General features: G+C 43.1%; 1 long non-coding RNA gene across 2 annotated transcripts in view; it reads left to right on the top strand.

Moving 5' to 3' along the window:
• Positions 1-2,041: 2,041 nt before the first annotated feature.
• LOC103678995 overlaps positions 2,042-25,671 on the top strand; it is a 47,389-nt gene continuing 23,759 nt past the window's right edge. For both annotated transcript variants that reach the window (XR_005838127.1, XR_005838126.1), the window contains exon 1: positions 2,042-2,674. This is a non-coding gene — a long non-coding RNA (uncharacterized LOC103678995). The remainder of the gene's footprint in view (positions 2,675-25,671) is intronic.

Below are 25,671 nucleotides of genomic sequence, written 5' to 3'. Positions count from 1 at the left end.
CTATTTTGTATTGGGTTTTTTTTTTCTTTTATTTATAATGTTCCTTCCTGAGTTCTGTCACCTCATTTCTGAGCTTTCCTAGTTCTAATTGATGCTGTGCTTTTTCTTAAGATCTTTTAGTTCATTTTGGGATGCCAGAGTGGTTCAGTCAGTTGGGCAACTGACTCTTGATTTCAGTTCAGAACTTGATCTCAGGGTTGTGAGTTCAAGCCCCATGTTGGGCTCCACTCTGGGTGTGGAGCCTACTTAAAAAAAAAAGAAAAAGAAAAGAAAAAAAGAAAGAAAGATCTTTTAGTTCATTTTGAAGTAGGTGGTTGTCATTTATATCTGTCTCTTGCTCGTATCCCATTGGTATGCTTTCACTGTCTTTAGGGATAGAATTCTTCTCCTTATTCTCTTTTTCTTATAATAATCTTGTATGAGATTTGACTTTCTTTTCTGTTGTTTATTATGTATAGCTATGAACACTTATGTTAAAAGGCAAGAAAGGTCTCCAATCAGCAGCCTACTTTACAACTTAAGGACTAGAAAAAGAAGAACAAACTAAACCCAAAGCTAGCAGAAGGAAGGAAATAACAAAGATGAGAGCAGAGAGAAACGAAATACAGAAGAGAAATATCAGTGGAACCAGAGGTTGGTTCCTTGAAACAATCAACAAAATTGACAAGCTTTTAGCTAGATGGACTGAAAAAAAGAGAAGACAAATTACTCAAATCAGCAATGAAAGTTGGGACATTACCACTGACTCTACAGAAATAAAAAGACTGTAAGAGAGTACTGCGAACAATTGTATGCTAACAAATTGGATAACATTGATGAAAAGAACAAATTCCTAGAAACACAAAACCTACCAAGACTAAATCATGAAGAAATAGATCTGAATTAGAACTATAACTAGTAAGGAGACTGAATCAGTAATCACAAATCTCTCAATATCTGACAACTAGGTCATGTGGAGAAATTTTGAGTAACACACTTTGCTTAAAAAACAAACAAACCAAAAAAGAAAAGCCCTGAACTTTCTGGCTTCATTGGTGAATTCTACCAAACATTTAAAGAACTAATACCAATCCTTCTCAAACTTTTCCAAAAAACCGAAGGGGAGGTAACACTTCCCAACTCAGTTTACAAGGGCAACATTATACTGTTATCAAAACCAAAGACAGGGGCGCCTGGGTGGCTCAATCGTTAAGTGTCTGCCTTCAGCTCAGGGCGTGATCCTGGCGTTCTGGGATCGAGCCCCACATCAGGCTCCTCCGCCAGGAGCCTGCTTCTTCCTCTCCCACTCCCCGTGCTTGTGTTCCCTCTCTTGCTGGTTGTCTCTTAGTCTGTCAAATAAATAGATAAAATCTTAAAAAAAAAAAAAAAACCAAAGACACTACAAGAAAACTACAGACCAATATGCCTTATGAGCATTGATGCAAAAATCCTCAACAAAACACTAGCAAACAATTCAGTAGCATATTAAAAGGATTATACACCATGACCAAGTGGGATTTATTCCTGCAATGCAAAGATAGTTCAACATAGAAAAATTTATTAATGTCATTTATACCACGTCAACAAAAGGGGGAAAAACCACATGAGCATTTCAATACAGAAAAAACACTGACAAAATCTGACACTCTTCTAAGATAAAGACACTTAACAAACTAGCAATAGAAGGAAACTACCTCAACAAAATAAAAGGGGCCTTCTTAATTATATCCCCCTCCACTCACATGGAAATGAGTTTGGATTTTCTGAGTAAACACCAGCTGGCTGGGGGGAGGCAGCCCAGAAGGCTGCTGGTTGGGGAAGGGAGGAGCAGGGAGAGGGGAGGGAGTCAGGCCAAGATGAAAACCCCCTGTTGGGGCGCCTGAGTGGCTCAGTCAGTTAAGCATCTGGCTTCTGCTCAGGTCATGATCCCAGGGTCCTGGGATGGAGCCACACTTCGTGCTCCCTGCTCAGCAGGGAGTCTGCTGCTCCCTCTCTCTCTGCCTTTCCCCGTTTGTGTGCTCGTGCTCTCTCCCTCAAGTAAATAAAATTTTTTTTTAAAAAACTTCTGTTTTCTCACAGCAGAGTAAAGATGGGGTGCTGACCCCTGCCCTCTGCCCGCCTCCTGAAGGGAAAGCATCTTGCTCCTGCTTATCGGCTCAGAGGAAGTGATGTCCACTCAAGGCAGCCTGTCCTCTGAGAAACAACTTTCAGGATCCAAACCACTTAGCTGGCCATTAGTGAGGTTACCTGGTACTAGACCTGTCTGCTGGTTTGTTAAGACCCCCCAGCTTCTAGGTCAACCCTTTCATGCGGTGGGGGTGAGTGAGGCTCAGAGGGGACAGGGCCTGCCATCGATCACAGAAGACCACAAGTCTGTCTTGGCCCCGGCCGGCTGGGTGGCGGCGAAGGTGGCCCGGGGCCGTTGGCACCGCTCACTCGCGGCGAGGGGGGTGCGAGGGGCGGGGTGAGGTCAGGCGTTTGACTCCGCCTCTCCGCGCGGAGATCGCGGGGGCTGGGCGGCTGGCTCCTCTTGCTCCAGGTCCTCGGGATGTCACCACCTCTGCTCACAGGCGCCTCGCTCAGACTTTGCTCCTTGCCTCCCGGCTCCCGCTGCGGCTGCTGCGCCTGCTTTGGACGGCCGCCGCCACCCAAGGCCACCCGAAGAGCGGACCCCGCATCTCCGCTGTCTGGAAAGGTAGGTGGCGCCGCGCGGGGCGGGTGCGGCGTGTGCGGGCCCCGGACGGAGTGCGTGCGCGGCTCTGCGGGGCCCGGGCTGTCCCCGCGGGGAGCGTGTGGGTCTGGGTGGGTGTGGGAGTGTGCGCGCAGGCAAGCCGGAGCGGGCTGTAACGCTGCGGTGAGCGAGCGGCGGGGGCCGGAGCCCCGGCTAAGTCGCTCCAAGTCTGCCCCCAGCCGGGAACCGCAGCGGAGGGAGAGGGCCCTTCCCTCGACCGAGGGCGTTTGCTTGCATGTTTCCGTGCACCAGCTGTCTGCTGCACTGTTTCCTTTGCTCCTCACGTGAGCCTGGGAGACGACTGTCATTTCTGGAACTTGTCCAGGGTCATGAAGCCATCCAGGGGGACAAGGTTCAAGCTCCTGTGGTTTTCTCTAAACCCCGTGGCCCTGGTGGACGGTGAGGGGAACAGAAGCAGGACCCAGGGACAGGTTGTCTTCTCGGTTCCTTCATCTTCCCCACCTAGCTACCTCCTCACTCTGCTGTCCAGCTCAGGAGCTTTCACTGGCTCCACCTGGCCTGTAACTGAGGCCGAGTTGGTTAGTGTGGTTTTTGAAAAGCCCTCCACGCCTCACCCTTGTGTGCCCGCCTCTTGAATTTGCATGTCATCCCCGCTGCCTTCTCTTCCCACGTGTGAGGCCCTACTTGGAAGGAAGCCCTGTCACGTAGTTTTAGGGTCCATACTGACTAGACTGCTCCAGTCCCTTCAGACCTAAAGCGGACCCTTTGCCTTTAGCCACCGTTGGAATGGACGAAAAAACCTTCGTTTCAGCCGCTGTTGTCAAAATGGTTAGGCTTTTCAGTGCCTATCTGTTGACTATTTATACGAATTCCTATTCTCAGATCTGTGACATGCCTCCTTACTTCCTTCTGCTTCTTTCTGCACAGATGCTAATACCCTGCGAGTTTGCAGTTACCAACAGTTTGTCCTCACCAGCTTGTATTTTGGAGTTCATGGAAATACCATCACCTCGTATATAATTCTCGTAATGCTGCCATGAAAAAATACCACAGACTGAGTAGCTTATACAATAGAAATGTATCTCTCACAGTTCTGGAAAGTCCAAGATCAAAGTCTAGCAGGATTTGGTTTCTAGGAGGACTCACTTTCTGGTTTGTAGATGGCTGCGGTGTCCTCACCTGGCCTTTCACTTGTGTATGTTCATGGAGAGAGAGAGAAGGAGAGAGATCTCTCTCTCTTATAAGGCCACCCAGCTTATTGTATTAGGGACTCATGACTTCGTTTAACTTTAATTACTTCCTAAAAGCTCTATCTCCAGATAATGTCATATTGAAGTTTAGGGTTCAATGTATAAATTGGGGGGCAAACAGTTCATAGCACCTAGTTTTTATAAATACTGTCCTTGGGTTTTGGGTTTGACCCCAGTTGCTTTGTTTTTAATTGGGGATCCAGAGAGATTAAAAAGCCTGCCCCCCATTATCTTATCCTTTTTTCTGGCTAGAAAAAAAGACAAATATATGATTTCACTTATATGAAATACCCAGAGTAGTTAATATCATAGAGACAAAAAGTATAAGGGTGGTTGCTAGGGTCTGGGGGAGGGGAGAATGGGGAGTTACTGTCTGGTGGTCATAGAGTTTCAGTTTTGCAGGATGAAAAGAATTCTGGAGACGGATAATGGTGCGTTGCAATGTGACTGTACTTAATACCGCAGACTTCAAATGCTTAGAATTTTATGTGCTTTTTATAACAATTAAAAAACAGGGGACACCTGGCTGGCTGAGTCAGTGAAGCATGGGACTCTCGATCTCAGGGTTGTGATTCCAGCCCGATATTGGGTGTAGAGATTACTTAAAAAAATGACATCTTAAAAAAAATTTTTTTTAAAGAAAAAACAGGGGAAAAAAGCTATGTCACCACCATCATCTTCCAGAATCCTTCTCTCCAAACTTCCAATCCTTAAACAGTGTTCCAGGTTAAAACCCATCAGCACCTAACTCTTCACATCCTTTTCAACAATGAGTATTATCTTTCTTTAGTCCCTGGCTATTGGATAGACTTAAAAAATGAACTACATTAAAGTTTTAATTTGTCTTAAAATAATGACAAAAGATGTCACTGTAGTACACCGGTCAGTGTTATGAGTTACAAACAACAAACACTTAACTCTGGTTAACCTTAGCAGAAAGGGAATATATCGGAATGGTGCTGTGAAGCTCCCAGAATCAGCGAAAGCAGACATAAACAAACATAAAGGGAAGCTAGAACCAACCTTTAGAAATATCCTATGTCAGTCTACTTACGACCTTCTCCCCATAAGCCTAGTTTTGAAATCATGGTGCTTGCCACACTCTGGAGATTGTTCCTAGGGCTAAGGTCTTATCCTGTTCCTAAGTTCCTGGGCAGATTTATCCCCTCAGAAAAGTAGTTCTTTTTAAAATTTTAATTCCAGTATGGTTAACATACAGTGTTATGTTAGTTTCAGGTGTACAATAGAGCAGTTCAACCATTCTATACATTACCCAGTTCTCATCATGATAAGTGTACTCTAATCGCCATCACCTGTTTCACCCCTCCCTCCACCCATCTCTCTCCTGGTAACCATCACTTGTTCTCTATAGTTAAGAGTCTATTTCTGGGTTTGTCTCTTTTTTTGTTCATTTGTTTTGTTTCTTCAATTCCACATGTGAGTGAATTCATATAGTATTTGCCTTTCTCTGACTGACTTATTTCATTTAGCATAATACTCTCTAGCTCCATCCACATTGTTGCAAATGGCAAGATTTCATTCTTTTTTTTATGGCGGAGTAATATCCATCGTATATATTTACCACGTCTTCTTTATCCCTTCATCTGTTGTTAGACACTTGGGCTACTTCCATTATTTGGCTATTGTAAATAATGCTACCATAAACGTAGGGGTGCATATATCTTTTTGAATTAGTGTTTCTGTATTCTTTGGGTACATACCCAGTAGTGGAATTACTGAATCATAGGATAGTTCTATTTTTAATCTTTTGAGGAAGCGCCATACGGTCTTCCACAGTGGCTGCACCAGTTTGCATTCGCATCAACAGTGCACGAGGGTTCCTCTTTCTCCACAGTCTCGCCAACACCTGTTGTTTCTCATGTTGTTGATTTTAGTCATTCTGACAGGTGTGAGGTGATATTTCATTATGCTTTTGATTTACATTTCCCTGTAATTAGTGATGTTGAGCGTCTTTTCCTATGTCTCTCTCTTTTTTTTTTTTTAAGATTTTATTTATTTATTTGATAGAGATAGAGACAGCCAGCGAGAGAGGGAACACAAGCAGGGGGAGTGGGAGAGGAAGAAGCAGGCTCATAGCGGAGGAGCCTGATGTGGGGCTCGATCCCGTAACGCCGGGATCACGCCCTGAGCCGAAGGCAGACGTTTAACTGCTGTGCCACCCAGGCGCCCCATCCTATGTCTCTTGGCCATACATATGTCTTTTACCCATTTTTACTTGGATTATTTGTGAGTTTGGGTGTTGAATTGTTCTTTATTTATTTTGGATACTGGCCCCTTATTGGCTATGTTATTTGCAAATATCTTCTTCCATTAAGTAGATTGTCTTTCAGATTTGTTGATTGTTTCCTTTGCTGTGCAGAAGCTTTTTATTTTGGTGTTCCAATAGTTTATTTTTGCTTTTGTTTCCCTTGCCCCAGGAGACATATCTAGAAAAATGTGACAGCCGATGTCAGGGACATTACTGCCTGTGCTCTCTTCTAGGATTTTCATGGTTTGAGGTCTCACATTTAGGTCTTTAATCCATTTTGAATTTATTTTTGTGAATGGTGTAAGAAAGTGGTCCAGTTTCATTCTTTTCCGTGTAGCTGTCCAGTTTTCCCAGCACCATTTGTTGAAGAAACGATCTTTTTCCCATTGTGTATTCTTGCCTCCTTTATAGAATATTAATTGACCATATAAACAAATCATGGGTTTGTTTTTGGGCTCTTTATTCTGTTCCACTGATATATGTGTCTGTTTTTGTGCCAGGACCATACTGTTTTGATTACTGAAGTTTGTAGTATCTCTTGAAATCCGGGATTGTGATGCCTCCAGTTTTGTTCTTTTTCAAGATCGCTTTGACTATTCAGGGTCTTTTGTGGTTCCATACAAATTTTAGGATTGTTTGTCCTAGTTTGGTGGAAAATGCTGTTGGTATTTTGATAGGGATTGCATTCAATCTGTAGATTGCTTTCGGTAGTATGGACATTTTATCAATATTTGTTCTTCTAACTCATGAGCATGGAATATCTTCCCATTTGTTTGTGTCCTCTTCAATTTCTCTCATCAGTGTTTTATAGTTTGCAGAGTATAGGTCTCTCACCTCCTTGGTTAAGTTCATTCCAAAATATTTTATTATTTTGGGTGCAATTTTAAATAGGGTTGTTTTCTTAGTTTCTCTTTCTGCTACTTCATTATTAGTGTATAGAAATGCAATGTACTTCTGTATACTGATTTTGTAGCCTGCAACTTTATTGAACTCATTTATCAGTTCTAGTAGTTTTTGGTGAAGTCTTTCAGGTTTTCTATGTATATAGTATCATGTCATCTGCAAATAGTAAAAGTTTTACTTCTTCCTTGTCAATTTGGGTGCCTCTTATTTCTTTCCATTGTTTGATTGCTGAGGCTGGGACTTCTAGTACTATGTTGAATACAAGTCGTGAAAGTGGACATCCCTGTCTTATTCCTGACCACAGAGGAAAAGCTGTCAGATTTTGCCCATTGAGGATGGTATTAGCTGTGGATTTTTCATATATGCCTTTATTATGTTGAGGTATGTTCCCTCTAAACCTGCTTTGTTGAGGGTTTTTATCATGAATGGTTGTTGTACTTTGTCAAACGCTTTTTCTGCATCTATTGAAACAATCATCTGGTTTTTATCCTTTCTCTTGTTGATGTGATGTATCATGTCTTATGATATTGAGGTATGCTCCCTCTAGTATCTTGGTGAGAATTTTTGCATCCATGTTCTTCAGAGATGTTGGTCTGTAATTCTCCTTTTTGGTGGGGTCTTTGGTTTGGGGATCGAAGTAATGCTGGCCTCATAAAATGAGTTTGAAAGTTTTCCTTTGATTTCTATTTTTTGAAACAGCTTCAGAAGAATAAGTATTAATTCTTCTTTAAATGTTTGGTAGAATTCTGCTGGGAGGCAATCTGGTCCTGGACTCTTGTTTGTTGGGAGATTTCTAATTACTGCTTCAATTTCTTTGCTGGTTATGGGTCTGTTCTGGTTTTCTATTTCTTCCTGTTTCAGTTTTGGTAGTTTATATGTTCCTAGGAATGCATCTGTTTCTTCCAGATTGCCTAATTTGTTGGCATGTAGTTGCTCAAAATATGTTCTTACAATTGTTTGTATATCTTCGGTGTTGGTTGTAATCTCTCCTCTTTCATTTATGATTTTATTTCTTTGGGTCCTTTCTCTTTTATTTTTGATAAGTCTTGTTAGGTGTTTATTGATCTTATTAATTCTCTCAAAGAACCATCTCCTAGTTTTGTTGATCTGTTCTACTGTTCTTTTGGTTTCTATTTCATTGATTTCTGCTCTAATCTTTATTATTTCTCCTCTCCTGCTGGATTTAGGCTTTATTTGCTATTCTTTCTCCAGCTCCTTTGTTAGGTTGTGTATTTGAGACTTTTCTTGTTTCTTGAGAAAGGTTTGTATTGCAATATACTTCCCTCTTAGGACCACCTTCGCTGCATCCCAAAGGTTCTGAGGAGTTGTGTTTTCATTTGTTTCCATGGATTGTTTAAATTCTTTAATTTCCTGGTTGACACATTCGTTCTTTAGTAGGATGCTCTTTAGCCTCCATGTATTTGTATTCCTTCCAAATTTTCTCTTGTGACTGAGTTTCAGTTTTAAAGCACTGTGGTCTAAAAATATGCAGAGAATAATTCCAGTCTTTTGGTACCAGTTGAGACCTGATTCGTGACCCAGTATATGATCTGTTCTGGAGAATGTTCCATGTGCACTCGAGAAGAATGTGTGTTCTATTGCTTCAGGATGAAATGCTCTGAATATATCTATGAGGTCCATCTTGTCCAGTGTGTCATTCAAAGCCCTTGTTGCCTTGTTGATCTTCTGCTTAGGTGATCTGTCCATTGCTGTGAGTGGGGTGTTAAAGTCCCCTGCTATTATTGGATTGTTATCAATGTGTTTCCTTAATTTTGTTATTAATTGGTTTATATAATTGGCTGCTCCCAAGTTAGAGGAATAAATATCTACAATTGTTAGATCTTCTTATTGGATAGACCCTTTTATTATGATATAGGGTCCTTCTTCATCTCTTATTACAGTCTTTGGTCTAAAATCTAATTTGTCTGATATAAGGATTGCCACCCCAGCTTTCTTTTGATGTCCATTAGTGTGATAAATGGTTGTCCACCCCCTCACTTTCAATCTGGAGGTGTCTTTTGGTCTAAAATGAGTCTCTTCTAGACAGCATATCGATGGGTCTTGTGTTTTTATCCAGTCTGATACCATGTGTCTTCTGATTGGAGCATTTAGTCCATTTACATTCAGAGTAATTATTGAAAGATAGCAAATTAGTGCCATTGTATTTCCTGTAAAGTCACTGTGTCTGTATATTATTTCTGTTCCTTTCTGGTCTTTGTTACTTTTGGACTCTCTCTTCACTCAAAGGATCCCCTTTAATATTTCTTTTTTTTTAAGATCTTATTTATTTATTTATTTATTTGAGAGAGAGCACACAAGAGAAAGCATGAGTGGGGGGAGGGGCAGAAGGTGAGGGAGAAGCAGGTTCCCTGCTGAGCAGGGAGCCCCATGCGGGTCTCGATCTCAGGAACTTGGGGTCATGACCTGAGCTGAAGGCAGACGCTTGACCAGACTGAGCCACCCAGATGCCCCCTCCCCTTAATATTTCTTGCATGGCTGGTTTAGTGATCACAAATTCTTTTGGTTTCTGTTTGTCCTGGAAGCTCTTTATCTCTCCTTTCATTCTGAATGGCAGCCTTGCTGAATAAAGTATCTTGGCTGCATATTTTTCTCATTTAGCACCCTGAATATATCATGCCAGTCAATTCTGGCCTGCCAGGTCTCTGTGGACAGGTCTGCTGCCAGCCTAATGTTTCTACCTTTATAGGTTATAGCTCTTGTCCCGAGCTGCCTTCAGGATTTTCTCTTTATCTCTGAAATTTGCAAGCTTCACTATTATATGTTGAGGTGTGGCCTATTTTTGTTGATTTTGAGGAGGGTTCTCTGTGCCTCCTGGACTTGAATGCCTGTTTCCTTCCCCAGATTAGGGAAGTTCTCAGCTGTAATTTGTTCAAATAAACCTTCTCTCTCTTGGGGCACCTGAATGGCTCAGTTGTTGAGCATCTGTCTTCGGCTCAGGTCATGAGCTCAGGGTCCTAGGATCGAGCCCTGCGTCTGGCTTCCTTCTCAGTAGGAAACCTGCTTCTCCCTCTCCCACTCCCCCTGCTTGTGTTCCCTCTCTCACTGTCTCTCTATCTGTCAAATAAGTAAATAAAATCTTTAAAAAAAAAAAAAACTTCTTTCTCTCTTCCTTCTTCTGGGACCCAAATTATTCTAATATCGTTTCACTGATTATGGTATCGCTGATCTCTTGAATCCTCCCTTCGTGATCCAGTAGTTTTTTTATCTCTCTTTTTCTCTACTTCCTTATTCTCCATCATTTTGTCTTCTATATCACTGACTCTGTCTTCTGCTATCCTAGCAGTTAAAGCCTCCATTTTTTATTGCATCTCAGTAATAGCCTTTTGATTTCAACCTGATTATATTTTAAATCTTTTCTTTCTCCAGTAATGGATTCTCTAGTGTCTTCTATGCTTTTTTCAAGCCCAGCTAGTATTTTATAATCATTGTTTTGAATTCTAATTCCTACATCTTACTTGTATCCATATTGATTGAATCCCTGGCAGTGAGTACTGCTTCCTGTTCTCTCTTTTGGGGTGAATTTTTCCATCTCATCATTATGTCCAGAAAAGAAGAGATGAAAGAGAGAGAAAATACAAAAATAACAACAAGACACCGGAAAAATATACACTAAACAAATCAGAAGAAACAGAAACCCCCCCCCAAAAAAAAAAAGAGAGAGAGAGAGAGAGAAATCAAACAAGAAGTAGAACAGAACAATAAACTAGATTCTGGGTGTATTTTGGTCTGTTTGTTAGAAGAAACTAGATCCCAAAATAGGAGAACAAGAAAAACTTACACAAAAATAAAATTAAATACAATGTAAGGGAGCCAAAAATGAAAAAAATATATATAAAATGTAAATGTAAAAATGAAAATTTAAAAAAAGACTTAAAAAAGAATTGATAAAATAAGAAAATAGCTGAAAAGGAAAAAACATAAAACTGAAAGACTAAAAAATAATAAGAAAAAAACCATGAATGCTATATACTGTTTTCCCCAAGAGCTGAAGTTTTGCAAATCTCTTTGATCAGTAAATTTGATATTAGCTGATGTTTCTGCTGGTCTTCTGGGGGAGGGACCTGTTGCGCTGATTCGCAGGTATCTTTCCCAGGGTGGAACTGCACACCCCTTGCCAGGATGCCAGGCTCAGTGTAAGTGACTCCCTCAGATCGCACTATGTGGCTGTTTTGCTCCCTGAAGGCTTTCAGCACCAGTTGGGGGGGTGGGGGATGAAAATGGTGGCACCCCGATCTGCAGCCCCCACTCTCCAGTGAGCCCTCACCGAAAAGCAGTCAATCACTCTTATCTCCCTGGCTTCCGTCAGCACTCTGTGTTCACCTAGCCTGTGACCCAGCGCTTCTATTTCAGTCACACATCCTGCTTCTAGTGTCCAAACCCTGCAGACTCCTGTGGCCCACACCTGTGCTCTTCCTCCCAGAAGAGGGAGGGGGGTTTCGCTGCAGTGCTGCCTCTTGCTGGGCTTCTGCTTGGAGAGCAGTCACCCCACACTGCCTCGGTTAGCAGTTTATGGCAACACGGAGTGGAAAGTTGGTGCCTAGGTTCACTGTTTGCAGATGGCTTCCCCGCTCTGACGCTTGGGGACTCTGAGCACTCAGGCACCCCCATTCTTTTTGTGACCCCAGGGATCCGGAGATCACACTATCCCACCTGGGATTCCACCCCACATCGCCCCCTGAGCACCTTTCAGGCAAACTTCTAAAAGTTGGATTTTGCATGCTGCTTATAATACTTTCTAGAACCTGGCTTATGAAGGCTCCCTCCCCCCGTGGTTTATCTTCTGATATATTGTTTCAGATTTATATCTCTGCAACTCCTACCGTGCAGAATTGTAGAATTGCGGCAAATTTTTTTCTCCAGTTAATTTCACAGGTATTCGGAAAGATTTGATAACTCTCTGGCTGAATTCCAGGGACCAGATGAAATTAGGGTCTCCTACTCTTCCGCCATCTTAACTCCTCCCCCTATAATTGTTGTCCTCTTGTTGGATTGTTCCCTTTATGATTACATAGTGTCCTTCTTTGTCTCATTACAGTCATTTTAAAGTCTATTTTGTCTGGCATAAGTATTGCTACCTTGGCTTTCTTTTCACTTCTGTTTGCATGTTAAATGCTTTTCCATCCCTTCACTTTCAATCTGCAGGTGTCTTTAGGTCTGAAATAAGTCTCTAGTAAGCAGCATGTATGTTTAAAAATATTTTATTTATTTACTTATTTGAGAGAGAGAGAGTGAGCAAGAGAGAGAGAGCATGAGCAGGGAGAAGGGACAGAGAGAGAAGGAGAAGCATACTCCTTGCTGAGCAGGGAGCCTGATGTGGGACTCGATCCCAGGACCCTGGGATCATGACCTGAGCCAAAGGCAGGTGCTCAACAGACTGAGCCACCCAGGCACCCTCGTAGGCAGCATATAATGGGCTTTGCTTTTTCATCCATTCCATCACCCTATATCTTTCAATGAGCATTGAGTCCATTTACATTCAAAGTAATTATTGGTAGGTATGTACTTATTGCTATTTTGGTACTTGTTTTGTGGTTGTTTTTCTAGTTCCTCTCTGTTGCTTTCTTCTCTTACTCTCTTCTCTCGCAGTTTGTTGGATTTCTTTAGTGACGTACTTGGATTCCTTTCTCTATTTTTTGCATGTCTATTGCCAGTTCTTAATTTGTGGTTACCATTAGATTTAAGTATAGCATCTTATGCATATAGCAGTCTATATTAAGTTGATGGTTGCTTAAGTTTGAACCCATTCTAAAAGTGATGAGGGAACAGAGGGCAAGCTGAGGACGGGGCAGAGGCTGACACCCGGCAACACCCCCCCCCCACCCATGGGATGTGCGTGGCATTCCTCAGGCACCCCTGGCTGCCCAAAAGCTAAGGAAAAGAAAAACAAATGGTTAACTAACAGAGATCGCAATCCTGCAAGACCTGAGTCTCCCTCAGTTTACCCATGTCCTAGTGATTTACAAGGAAGAAGCTTTCTTATCAATAGCCTAACTTCCAGAGACCCATAATTTGGTTTCCTGGAGCCCTAACATTACCAATTCTCTCCATAAAATTGAGGGAGGCTGAGGCAGAAGGACATGTAAATAAAATGGAACTTCTTTTAAACCTGCAGCCCATTGACAAGGACATGTGATAGGAGGAAAGTAACATTCTCCCTGGAAGCTTCCAATTACTTTACTGTTAACACCTTCTAGATGGTCAACAACCTTAACTTGACAATAGCAAGGCCTCCAGTGTCCTTCGAGTCTTCTTTAACATATGAAAGTACTTTCTCAACCTCCCTTTTTCCTTACCTGCCCCAACCCCATGGTATACAATCAGCCACCCCTCACAACCCCGGGGCAGCAGCTCTTTCTGCCCACGGGTCCTGTCCCCGTGCTTTAATAAACCACCAATTTTGCACCAAAGGCGTCTCAAGAATTCTTTCTTGGTCGTTGGCTCCGGACTCCACCCCACTGAACCTCACCTATATCCCACAACCTCATCAAAAGCACTAAACTTTTACTCCTGTCCCCACCATGTTTTGGGTATATGATGCCATACTTTAGATCCTTTTATTTTGTGAATTTCTTGACTGAATTTTGTAGATATACTTAATTTTACTGCTTTCATGCTTCCTACTTTTCTCCCCCCTACTTATCATCTCTCCTTTCCACTCAAAGAATCCCCTTTAACATTTCTTATAAGGTTGGCTTAGTGGTCATGAATTCCTTTAACTTTTGTGTGTCTGGGAAACTCTTTATCTCCTTCTATTCTGAATGATAGCCTTGCTGTATAGAGATTCTTGGTTGCAGGGGTTTTTTTTCTTTCAGCATTTTGAATATATCATTCCACTTCCTTCTGGTCTGCAAAGTTTCTGTTGAAAACTCAACTATAACCTTATGGGGTTTCCCTTTTACATAACTGTTTTCTTTTTTTCTTGCTGCTTTTAAAATTCTCTATTTATTACCATTTTTTTGCCATTTTAATTGCTATGTGTCTTGGCGTGGACCTCCTTGGGTTAATTTTGTTGGGGGCTCTCAGTGCCTCCTGGATCTGGATGTCTGTTTCCTTGCCCTGATTCAGGAAGTTTTCAGCTATAATTTCTTCAAATACATTTTCTGCCTGCTTTTCTCTTTCTTCTCCTTCTGGGATCCCTATAATGCAAATGCTATTATGCATGGTGGTGTCTCTGAGTTCCCTTAATCTGTTTTCATTTTTTATTATTCTTTTTCTTTCTCCCATTTGGCTTGTTTTCCATTATTCTGTCCTCTATTCTGTTCTGCTTCTTCTAATCTACTAGCTCTTCCATCTTGTGTATTGTAAATATCAGTTATTGAGTTCTTCATCTCTGATTGGTTCTCTCTCTCTCTTTTTTTAAGGTTCTATTTATTTATTTGACAGAGAGAGGGAGAGAGAGAGAGCAAGCATGACCAGGGGAGTAGCAGGCAGAGGAAGAAGCAGGCTCCCGCTGAGCAGGCAGCCCGATGCCGATGCTGATGCCGGGTTTAGAGACAAAGGCAGATGCTTAATGACTGAGTCACCCAGGCATCCCTCTAATTGGTTCTTTTTCATTTTTTCTATCTCTTTATTGAGGGTCTCACTGAGGTCCTTCAATCTTTTCTCAAGTCCAGTGAGTATCTTTATGACCATTATATTAAATTCCCTATCAGGCATATTACTTATCTCTGTTTTGCTCTCTTACTGCAATTTTGTCCTGTTCTTTCATTTAGGACATATTCCTCTGTCTCCTCATTCTCTCTAACTCTCTGTGTCTGTTTCTAAGTGTTAGGAAAGTCCGCTACGTCTCCTCTTGCAAGTAGTAGCCTTATGAAGAAGAGGTTCTTTGGTACCCCATAGTGCAATATCCCCCGTTTACCAGAACCCGGCACTTTTGGGGTATCTCCTACATGTGTTGTGTGTGCCCTACTCTTGTGGTTGAGCCACCTTTGCCTTTGGTCCAAATGTCTGCAATGGTTCTCTTTGCCTGCTCTGAGCAGGGCTTGGTCCCTGTGTTGTTAGTGGGCCAGTCTGGGGACACCCTGGGGTTGAGTTGAGTCAGAGCAAGTGTTTGCCAGAAATGCATTAGCACCAAACTTCGGGGCACTTTCCCTGTGTTGTCCCCTGAAAATCTTTCACTGGAGTGTGAGGCCTGCAGTCAGACCAGATATCTGCCCCCAGCCCACTGCTAAGGCTGCAGTTAAACTGTTGTATGGTTGTCTTCGCCCTTCCCCTGGGCAGGAGTCACTCTGGTGGGCTGCTGACCCGTTGAGGTGGCTTACACACTGCCCCGCTTGTGGCTCTGCTTTGGGTGGACTCCTGCTAAGGGGTACATGTTGGATCAGGCAAGAGAATGTGGGTGTGGGGTACGTGGTGTTAACAAGGTATGCACTGGTTTGTAGCTGTTTGGAAAATTCCTGCCCAGGGCATGTTGGATGGGGCAGGTCCACAAGAGAACATGGCTATTAGCAAGCTGGGTGGAGCGTGTACATAGTGCCCTGGTTCCCATTCCTAGGTGGAATTTGTTTTGCATGTAAAAGGACCACATCACTTCACAATAAGCAAAGGTAAAGCAACCCAAGTGCCCGTCAACAGATGAATGGCTAAACAAAACGTGGTATATACATACAATGGAATATTATTCAGCCTTAAAAAGGAAGGAAATTCTGACATATGCTACAACATGGATGAACCTAGAGGACATTATGCTGGTGAAATAATCTGGTCACAAAAAGACTGTATGATTCCACTTATATGAGGTACCCAAAATGGTCACATTCGTGTAGATAAAAAGTAAAATGGTGGTTGCCAGGGGCTGGGAGGTTGGGGGGCAGGGGGAACGGAGAGCTATTGTTTAATGGGTATAGAGTTTCAGTTGGGAAGGTAAAGTTCTAGGGTGGATGGTGGTGGTGGTTGAACAATAATAAGAACGTACTTCATGCTGCTGAGCTGCACCCTTAAAAACGTTAACATGGGGCTGCTGGGTGGCGCAGGTAGTGAGGTGTCTAACTCTTGATTTCGGCTCAGGTTGTGATCTGAGTTCCAGGCTCCGCACTCAGCATGGAATCTGCTTGAGAGTCTCTCCCTGTCTCCCTCTGACCCTTCTCACACACCCCCCCCCGCATGCACACATACTCTCTTTCTCTAAAATGGATAAATAAAATCTTTTTTACAAAGTTAAGATGGTAAATTTCATGTTATATATATTTTACCACAATATTTTTAAAGATTTATTTATTTATCTGAGAGGGAGAGAGGGGGAGGGTGTGCATGCTTGGTGTAGAGGGGAGAGGGAGAGAGCATCCCAAGCAGACTCCTTGCTGAGTGCAGAGTCCCAGGCGGGGCTTGATCCCACAACCCTGAGATCACGACCTGAGCCAAAACCAAGACTCAGACACTTAACCAACTGTGCCACCCAGGCGCCCCTATTTTACCATAATTTTTCAAAATGAAGAAGACCCCCATCACCAAGCACCCATCCAAAAAAAGGAACACATCAAAATTTGAATGATCCCACCCATCAGTCAGTGGGCTGGAACTCCTCCAACCCTTCACTTGACAGGAAACTCTTCTATGAATAGAGATTATGAGCTCACTGAAATGACTATAAAATATAAAGATAGGTATTGGTATGTATGTGGGTCTCTTCCTTCCTCTGGAGCCTGAAATAAATAGGACTACCTTTATGGCGGAACATTAATTTCACAAATGTTCAAGTGCCTATTTTATGCAAGGCGTTACGCCAGCAGCTGGGGGAAAATGTGAAAACGAAGCACATACAAGAAGTTCATAGTCTGGAAGGGATATGTCCATGCATAAATTTTTTCATGAATAATTTGAGTATGAGATAAAACATGAAATGTTCCCTTTTCTGTGCCCTTAAAGCACCCTGTACTTCTCAATTATTGTATGTGTTTCACTGTACTGTCATTAGCTTCGGGTTTCTTATTCCCACACTGTGGGAGCTTGTATTCATCATCCTCCCTGTGTCCGTGCCCTTTACCACGAAACTGTGCGATCAATGCCTGCCCAGCATGAGAAGAGTAACTTGCCCGCCCCTTGACTCTAGTTTCCACCATTTGTCTCGCTTTGGCCAGTGGAATGTTAGCAGCTATGATGGCTTGATATGGACTCGAACATCGGGAGCTACCCTTCGTGCATCTCTGCTGTCACGGTGAGACCACGCCTGGGCTGGCTCGTGGTGGGTGACAGGCACATATGGCAGAGCTGATCTCCTGAATTACCCTAGCAGAGGCCAGCCCAGAGAGCGAGTGTCCGCTGAACCTCTAGCCACGTCTGTGAGCCCAGCCAAGGAGACTGTACAAATTATAATTGTACAACTTGATAAACTTTTCCCTAAGTGCACACATACGTATAGTCACCACCCAGATAAAAAACCAGAACATTCACAACACCTCGGGAGTACCTCCTTTCCAGTCATTACCCACCTCGTCCTCCAAAGATAACCATTATCTTGACTTCTAACACCAAAATTTAGGTTTTGCCTGCTCTTGAACTTCTTCTGAATGGAATCATACTATATATCGTCTTTTGGTCTGGCTTCTTTTGTTCAACATTATGTTAATGAGATTTTCCCCAGTTGTTTGAACAGCTGTAGTTCCTTCATCTGTACTGCTTTGTAGTATAAATGGTATGACTGTAACACAATGTATTTATTAATTCTACTATTTGGGGTGTTTCCCAGTCAAAGCTATTAGGAATGGTGCTGCAGCGAATATTCTTTTTTTTTTTTTTTAAAGATTTTATTTATTTATTTGACAGAGATAGAGACAGCCAGCAAGAGAGGGAACACAAGCAGGGGGAGTGGGAGAGGAAGAAGCAGGCTCACAGCGGAGGAGCCTGATGTGGGGCTCGATCCCAGAACGCCGGGATCACGCCCTGAGCTGAAGGCAGGCGCTTAACCGCTGTGCCACCCAGGCACCCCTGCAGCGAATATTCTTACGTATGTCTTTTGGTGAGCCGTAGGCATGCATTTCTCTTGTATACGTAGTTAGGAGTAGAATTGCCGGGATATAGGATAAGTGTGTGTTCAGCTTCATATATGTTGCCAAACAGACTTCCCAAGTAGTTATACCAATTGACACTCCCAAAAGAAATGCATGAGTCCCACTTTTTCTACTTTCTTGCAAACACTTGGTATTGTCAGTTCTTTTAATTTTAGTCATTCCAATGGGTATGTAGTAATATCTCATTTTGGCTTTAATTCACATATGGCTTATGACTTAGTGAACAAGAATACATTTTCCTATGAGCATTCGAATATCCTCTTTTCTGAAGTGTCTGTTCACGTAAGATTCAAGTTTGTGCCTGATAGACTTCTGCTACAGGATCAGAAGGACAGCTAGGCAGGTCATGAGGCTTCCAGAAAGAGATCCTGAAGATGAAAAGGATTTGCATCAGCTCAAACCCAGCCTTTTCTACATTAGAAATAATACATTGGGATTCCAATGTAAGACCCTGAATGCTATGAAATCAATACCCACGAAGGAGGTGATGGGTCGGACACATGGTAATGTGGGGGTCTTCAAAGGAAACCCATTGGCTGGTTGCTGATAGACTCACAAGTTTTCAGGTATCTTGGAAACACCAGGACTTCAGGGTCTGGTTCATAGCCACACAGGCTCAAAAAGGAGCTTTTGTAGACACAGTGAGTCAGAAGTTAATGTAAAAGCCAGAAGGCTGATGTATTCGTTTACACTGTGAACCACAATTGCCAAGCATTCTGGTCTCTGATTAGAGTACTCTCTCCCTATAAGAAAATAACTTGGGAGGTCAAACACAATCAGAAGCCTGCATGATGAGCTGGAATCAGAGCACCAGAATGAGAGATGGGGGCTGGAAGTAATAGGAGCGTGCTTCCAAGACCTTCACGGTAGAAATGGATCTGCTATTGGAACTGGACAAGATATGACCTTGGGCCCGGTCTTCCTCTTCTCCACCAGTGCTTGGATCGATGAATGCTGTCAATGTTACTTTAGAGACTCTCTTTTTTCTTGCTGTTTCCAGTGCTAACTAATCCCCTTCTGATTGATTCCTTCTTTCTTTAGCTGTCCTGGAGGACATTTGTTGATTGTGTTCCTATCATCCGTTTCCCTACCGTACTCCCCAGAGGTCCCTGGCCCCTTTTTAATAGACCATAGTTTCAGGGCGCCTGGGTGGCTCAGTCGTTAAGCGTCTGCCTTAGGCTCAGGGCGTGATCCCAGAGTCCTGGGATTGAGCCCCACATCAGGCTCCTCCGTTGGGAGCCTGCTTCTTCCTCTCCCACTCCCCCTGCTTGTGTTCCCTCTCTCGCTGGCTGTCTCTCTCTCCGTCAAATAAATAAATAAAATCTTTAAAAAAAATATAGGCCATAGTTTCCATTTGGAGATCTGATCCATGTAATTCCTGGGATGATTCCACCCCAAATCTAGGTTTGGAGCTTGTTACCTAGGCTGAGCAAGAGCACATTCTATCCTCTGAGCCCCGTCTTGGGTTGAACGTGTTGGCTGCAAATGCTGAGAGCCTGATAACCCTCTATTTGCTGTTGGGCATGAATGACAAACTTGTAGCCCTGGGAGCCATCTGAGGACCAAAAGGGGAGTCAGCCTCAAGATTATTCTGACATAGAAGAAGGCAGAGTGGAGAACTAAAGAGAAACCGGATTTTTGGTGATTTCATTAAGCTGTTGGATCAAGCTGTTGGACTTTTCAGTTACTTGAGCCAAGGTATTCCTTTTCTTGTGTAAACTGTTTTCATTGGTCTGGGCAGACCCAGTTGATTATCCAATATCTGTTCTCCTCTTTTTCCTTATTTACAGAACCTCCAGAACCTCTTATGAATAAAAATATTCAGCTCCTGGGACACCCAGGTGGCTATGTCGGTTAAGCTACTGCCTTCAGCTCAGGTCATGATCCCAGAGTCCTGGGATCGAGTCCCGCATCAGGCTTCCTACTCAGGGCAGAGCCTGCTTCTCCCTTTGCCTGCCACTCGCCCTGCTTGTGTGCTCTCTCTCTCTCTGACAAATAAATAAATAAAATCTTTAAAAAAACCAAAAATTCAGCTCCCCTGGAGCAAAGGGTTGCAATGTGGCCGATAAGATGCAAGTGAAACTCACTAGGAAAATTGATTCTGTAGAAGTGATTGACTCCCTGACTTAAAAAAAAAAAAAAAAAGAGGGCAGATTCACTGGTGCATGCATTCTGCCTTCCTCTACCCCCTTCTTCCAGCCTGCAAAGCAGATACAACATCCAGAAGAGTGACAGCGAACTTGTGCTTATAAACCAAAAGACATTAAGGATGGCCAAAGAAGATAGAAGGAGCCTAATTCCATGAACAGCTGTGCCAGCCCCAGACTGCATATGCCAGACCCGTCATAACATGAAAAAAAGTAAACCCCTTATTGGGTTAGCCACTCTGTTGGGTTTTTGTGAAATGCAGCCAAATGCAATCACTTAGAGAATTCAGCCCATGAAACATGGACTTTAGTGACTGGTAGAGATGGGGCCTTGGGCTGTGAGCGTGCAGACATTGCAGACGGGAATGCCCACAGCCTCCTTATGCAGTGGTGAAACATTGGGTCCATTTGCTCTTCAGTGGGAGATACCCTACATGCCAACCAAGTCTGCTGTGTTGGGGAAATAACTGGAATAATTCAGAGTCTTAGCACGTGCAAGTCACTTTGCTCCACTTTCCACAAAGTCCTGAGAGAGACCAGTGTCCTAGAGTTATCCATGCTGAAGGAAAAAGGGAAGACGTTCCTGTTCACTGAGCTCCTTCACTAAGGAAAAACACTCTGCCTAGGGTCTGCAAATCTTTGAAGGAGCCTCTCATCATTTGGAGATTTGCAGGACTGAAAAAAGATTGTTCTTTCTCTTCTCTAAATAGGAGTGGTGACTGCCAAGCAGTAGCTTAGAAGAAGATAAGACTGGTGTCCTGAAACTTTCCTAAGCACCTTCCTCAACAGAGGAAGTGAGGCCTCCAAAACATTCTCTTCCCACTCCAGTCTTTTGTTTCCAGTTGTCTCAAGTCAGTAAACATTAATTTGAAGGCTTGAGGCATAGGCAGGACACAGAGGCCAGAAGGTTATAGAGAAGGACTTTCAGGTTGAAAGACCAGGGCTACGGAGCACCTGGGGGGCTCCATTGGTTGGGTGTCCAACTCTTGATTTTGGCTCAGGTCATGATCTCACAGTCATGAGACTGAGTCCCATGTCTGGCTCCATGCTGGGGTGTGGAACCTGCTTGAGATTCTCTCTCTTTCTCTCTGCCCCTCCCCACTTGTGCTCTCTCTCTCTTAAAAAAAAAAAAAGATCATGGCCACATAGGAGCTTTGGCTGTGGCTACTCACACTTGGGACTGAATAGGAGGCAAATAGACTGGAAGCCTACAACATTTTTGAGGGAATCAAATTACCAAAAATGAGAATTTAAGAATCTGACCAGAGTTCACTTCCTGATACGATTGAAGAGGACAATGAACAAGAAGTCTCTTCAAGAAGATGGAACTTGGACCACAGAGCTCAATCAAAGAGGGATATCCTCCCGGGGAGTAGGTTGGCTGAGTATGGAGATTACTGTCAGGAGGGAGTGCGGGTCACTCCTGTCTAGCAGAATCTGGTATTTGCTGTGGCTGGACTTTCCGTTCTTTCCCTTCCTATGTGGGAGTTGCATTTCGTTCCTTCTCCTCTTATATGTGGAATATGTTGGGGGAAATAACTTGCCTTTTAGTTTGCAGGTTATTGGACTCTGAGGCTTCCCATCAGGGTTACATGGAGAAAACTGGGTATTGGCTAGGGATCCGGGCTTTTGAGATGGATGCAATGTCTGGGCGAGACCTCAGCACTGTCTCGGTTAGGGAGGGTGTATATTCTACCTGAGGGAGGATGGATAACCAAAAGGGCGGACTGTGGCAGTCGCTGCTTTTTCCTACCCAAGAATGATTCTCCTTGTCTTCTTTATTAGTGGAACCTTGAATTTCTTTGGAAAAGCAATATGCCTGGCTAAAAACTACACCAAGGTTTTCTGGCCAATGAGACATCAGCAAAATTCTGCCAAGGATATCTGGAAAAGCTTTGCTTTCTGGCTAAAGGTATCATTCCTTCTCTCTTTTTCACTTCTTTTTCTTGCCTGGAACCAGATGGAAATTTGAATCTTCAGGAAGGAATGAGGAGCATTGGAAGTGGTAAATATGTGGATAAATGTCAAAGACTACTTGTTCTTCTTGGGTTTTGTACATGCATGTGACTAGTTAAAAATAATGTGGGAGTTTCCCTTTTCTATGCTCTGGAATATTTCAAGTAGTTTGGAAGGTTTAGGAGATTCTCCTATGAACCCATCTAGGTCTCGTGTCTTTTTGAGGAATAACTCGTGTGTTTAAATTTTTTATGTTTACTGGGGTCAATTTCAGTGAATGATATCCTCCTAGGAAATCATCATTGGTTTTTAAATGTGTTGGTCTAGACTTGGGAAAAGTCGTATCTTAAGATTTTTAATTTTTCTTCTGTTTCAATGGCTCTTTCCTCCCTGTCATTTCTTATCTTCCATAATGATGCCTTTAATTTTTTGTTCCTGATTAGATTAGCTAATGGTTTGTTTGATTGATTGGATTGGCTTGATTTGATTTTTTTTTTTAAGAACCAGCAGTTGGATGGATTTATTCTTTTTAGATTTTTTTCTGCTAACTCATTAATTTCTGCTTTTGTCTTTAATAGTCCCTTCATTCTGCTTTCTTTCAGTTTACTCAATTTTTTAAGCTTTTTAATTGATGTTTAATTTTACTGAAACAGTTCACTTCATGCAATATATTTTCTTCTAATGACTGCTTTTACAGTATCTTATAGCTTCAGATAAGCTGTTTTCATAATTGCTATTTCATAAAATTCTGTGATTTGATTTGTATTGCCTTATTGGCCCACGTGCTTAATACAGTGTTGTTTTTTTTAATTGGTGGAGGGATCTTTTTGCTCTTAATTTTGTTAATTATAATTTTTTTGGCTCGTGATCAGAGAATGTTGCTTACATTATTGTTATTCTTAAAGTCACTGATGGGGGCGCCTGGGTGGTTCAGTTGGAGAAGCTGCTGCCTTCGGCTCAGGTCATGATCCCAGGGTCCTGGGATCGAGCCCGCATCGGGGCTCCCTGCTCAGTGGGGAGTCTGCTTGTCCCTCTCACTCTGCCTCTTTCCCCACTCGTGCTGTCTCTCTCTCACTCACTCTCTCTTTCAAATAAATAAATAAAATCTTTTTAAAAAAAAAATAAAGTTACTGAGATTTTCTTTTGTGACCTAATGAATCATCCATTTTCATGAATGTTCCTTTTGATTACCCAGTAGCCAGTGTTCTGATCCACCAGGTCTCAGACCTGTGTCCTCAGCGTCTTCCCTCGTGGGATCAAACCCTCTCCTTCGGAGGCTAGTTGGCGCCGATGTTTTTGGTATTGGCCTCCTCTAGGACCAGCTGCACTCCTCTCTTCCACACACCGTCCCTACTCCCCCCAACACCCCCCCTCCCAAGCTGCTGTTCTGCTGTGAGCTCTGGAGCTGGCTCTGCGAGTTCCAGATATTTATCTCTCCATTTACATGTAAATTGAAGTGTGAGGTATTCTCCGTCTCCTGGGAGGCCGTAGGTGAGAGCTGGGGTGATTTCATTTGCTGTCACTGTTGATCTGTGTGGTTTCGGGAGGATTGTGAAGGGATTTAGAGCTGCCATTATTCTACAGGAATCGGGGAGCTCTGTGCTTTCCTTTTATCATATCGACTTTGCTGTTTCTTCTTCAGACCTGCCTTCCACTGGTTTACTCAAATATTCTCTTTTGCCCATTCTTTTTCCTAAACGTTGAAGTCACAGTTCTATTTCTGTTCTCTGAGTGGTAACTGCGAGAAGTGTAGCACACACATTTAGCTTAGCAAAGTCTAAAGTTAACATCACTGCCTTCCTTCCAAACAACCTAAGGACCTTAGGGTGCTTTGAGTCCTGTCACCTCCCTCTCATGATGCTATTCTTACCAAACAATTTGGAGTGCTTACTATGTGCTGGCTTGATAAAATAATGAACAAAAGGGGGGGGAGGGTAGAATCCCTGTTCTAAAGGATTTGCATTTTAGTGGGAGAGACAAACAAGATACAAATTTGAAATATGTAATATGTTACATAATGAAAAGTACTACAGAGCAAAAATTAAGCAAGGTGGGGGAATATGAAATCTCCCCTGTGTGTGTGTGCGTGTGCTTGTGTGTGTGTGTGTGTGTGTGTGTGTGACTAGCCGTGCAGGTATCTTGGGGAAGAACATTCTAGCCACAGAGAGTATCAGATGCAAAAGCCTTTGAGGACTTTTTGGCAGGAGGCCTGTGAAGCTGCAGTGAAGAGACAGAGGGAAGAATGGTAAGATGTGAGGTCATGGGAGCCAACGAGGAGACCGGAATAGAGCCTCACAAGGACTACAATGTGGACTATAGTCCATATTAGGAATTTGGGCCTTTATTCCAAGATGGGCCCCCCATGAAGGGTGCTGAACAGGAACTACGTGGTCTGGCATATGTCGTACCAGGACCACATGGGTTACTGAGGACAGATGGCTGAGACCGGGCCAGTTAGGAGGTTACTGCAGTAATCCACGTGAGAGGTGATGAAGGCTGGCCCAAGCTAAGATACCGGGGCAGGGGAGGGGGGGTGATGAGAAGTGATTGTGTCCTAAGTGTATTCTAAAAGTTGATTTGACAGAATTTGATAACTGACTAGTGTTAAAAATAAGGCAACGGACCCAAAATGGAGTCCCTTATGCTAAGCCCCGTGTCACCAAACTGAGACTTAACTGAATTATAGTTTTGGCATCTCCCAGAAGTAGAATCTTAAATCAGTTGACCAGGAATCACTCAGTCTGCACTCGTGAGGTAATCTGCCTGGTAGACCCCTGCCATCCCCTAAAAGAAAGTGACCTCACCACCACAATCCACTTTTTGCTGGTATAGCTTCCTTGTTCCCGCTCCCTTCTGCCTATAAGTCTTTCACTTTGTTTAGCAACTTGGAGTTCCTTTCTCCCCGCTAGATGGGATGCTGCCTGATTTATGAATTGCTGAATAAAGCCAATAAGATCTTTAAGATTTACTGGGTTGAATTTTGTTTTTTAACACCAGTGAGTTGTAAGGAAAACCAAGAGGACAAGGATGACACCCAAAACGTTGCCCGGAGCAGCTGGAAGGATAGAGTTGCTATTAACTTCCTATTGCCTCGCATTTAATCACATGCTGATGGAGGCTGGATTCTAAGAATGCCCTCGATGCCCCATGAAATCCCTCCCCTTCAAGTATGGGTATGATTACATCCTGTGGTCGTGTTATGCTATATAGCAAAAAGAAGGCTACCCAGGTGGGCCAACCCTAATCACAGGCCCTTTAAATGCACAGATCCCCCCCACCCCCACTGGTGAGCGGAAGGGGAAGTCAAAGATTCAAAGCCTGAGAAGGACTTGCTGTACTAATGCTGTTTTAACGATGGAGAGAGCACAAGAGGAGGGGTCCAGGCAGCCTCAAGGAACAGAGAGCAGGGAACGGGACCTCAGATCCATGGCCACAAGGATCTGGCTTC

Source organism: Ursus maritimus, unplaced genomic scaffold (genome assembly GCF_017311325.1).
Source record: "Ursus maritimus isolate PB19 unplaced genomic scaffold, ASM1731132v1 scaffold_27, whole genome shotgun sequence".
Classification (NCBI taxonomy): Eukaryota; Metazoa; Chordata; class Mammalia; order Carnivora; family Ursidae; genus Ursus; species Ursus maritimus.
This window is presented reverse-complemented; position numbering and strand designations above follow the sequence as displayed.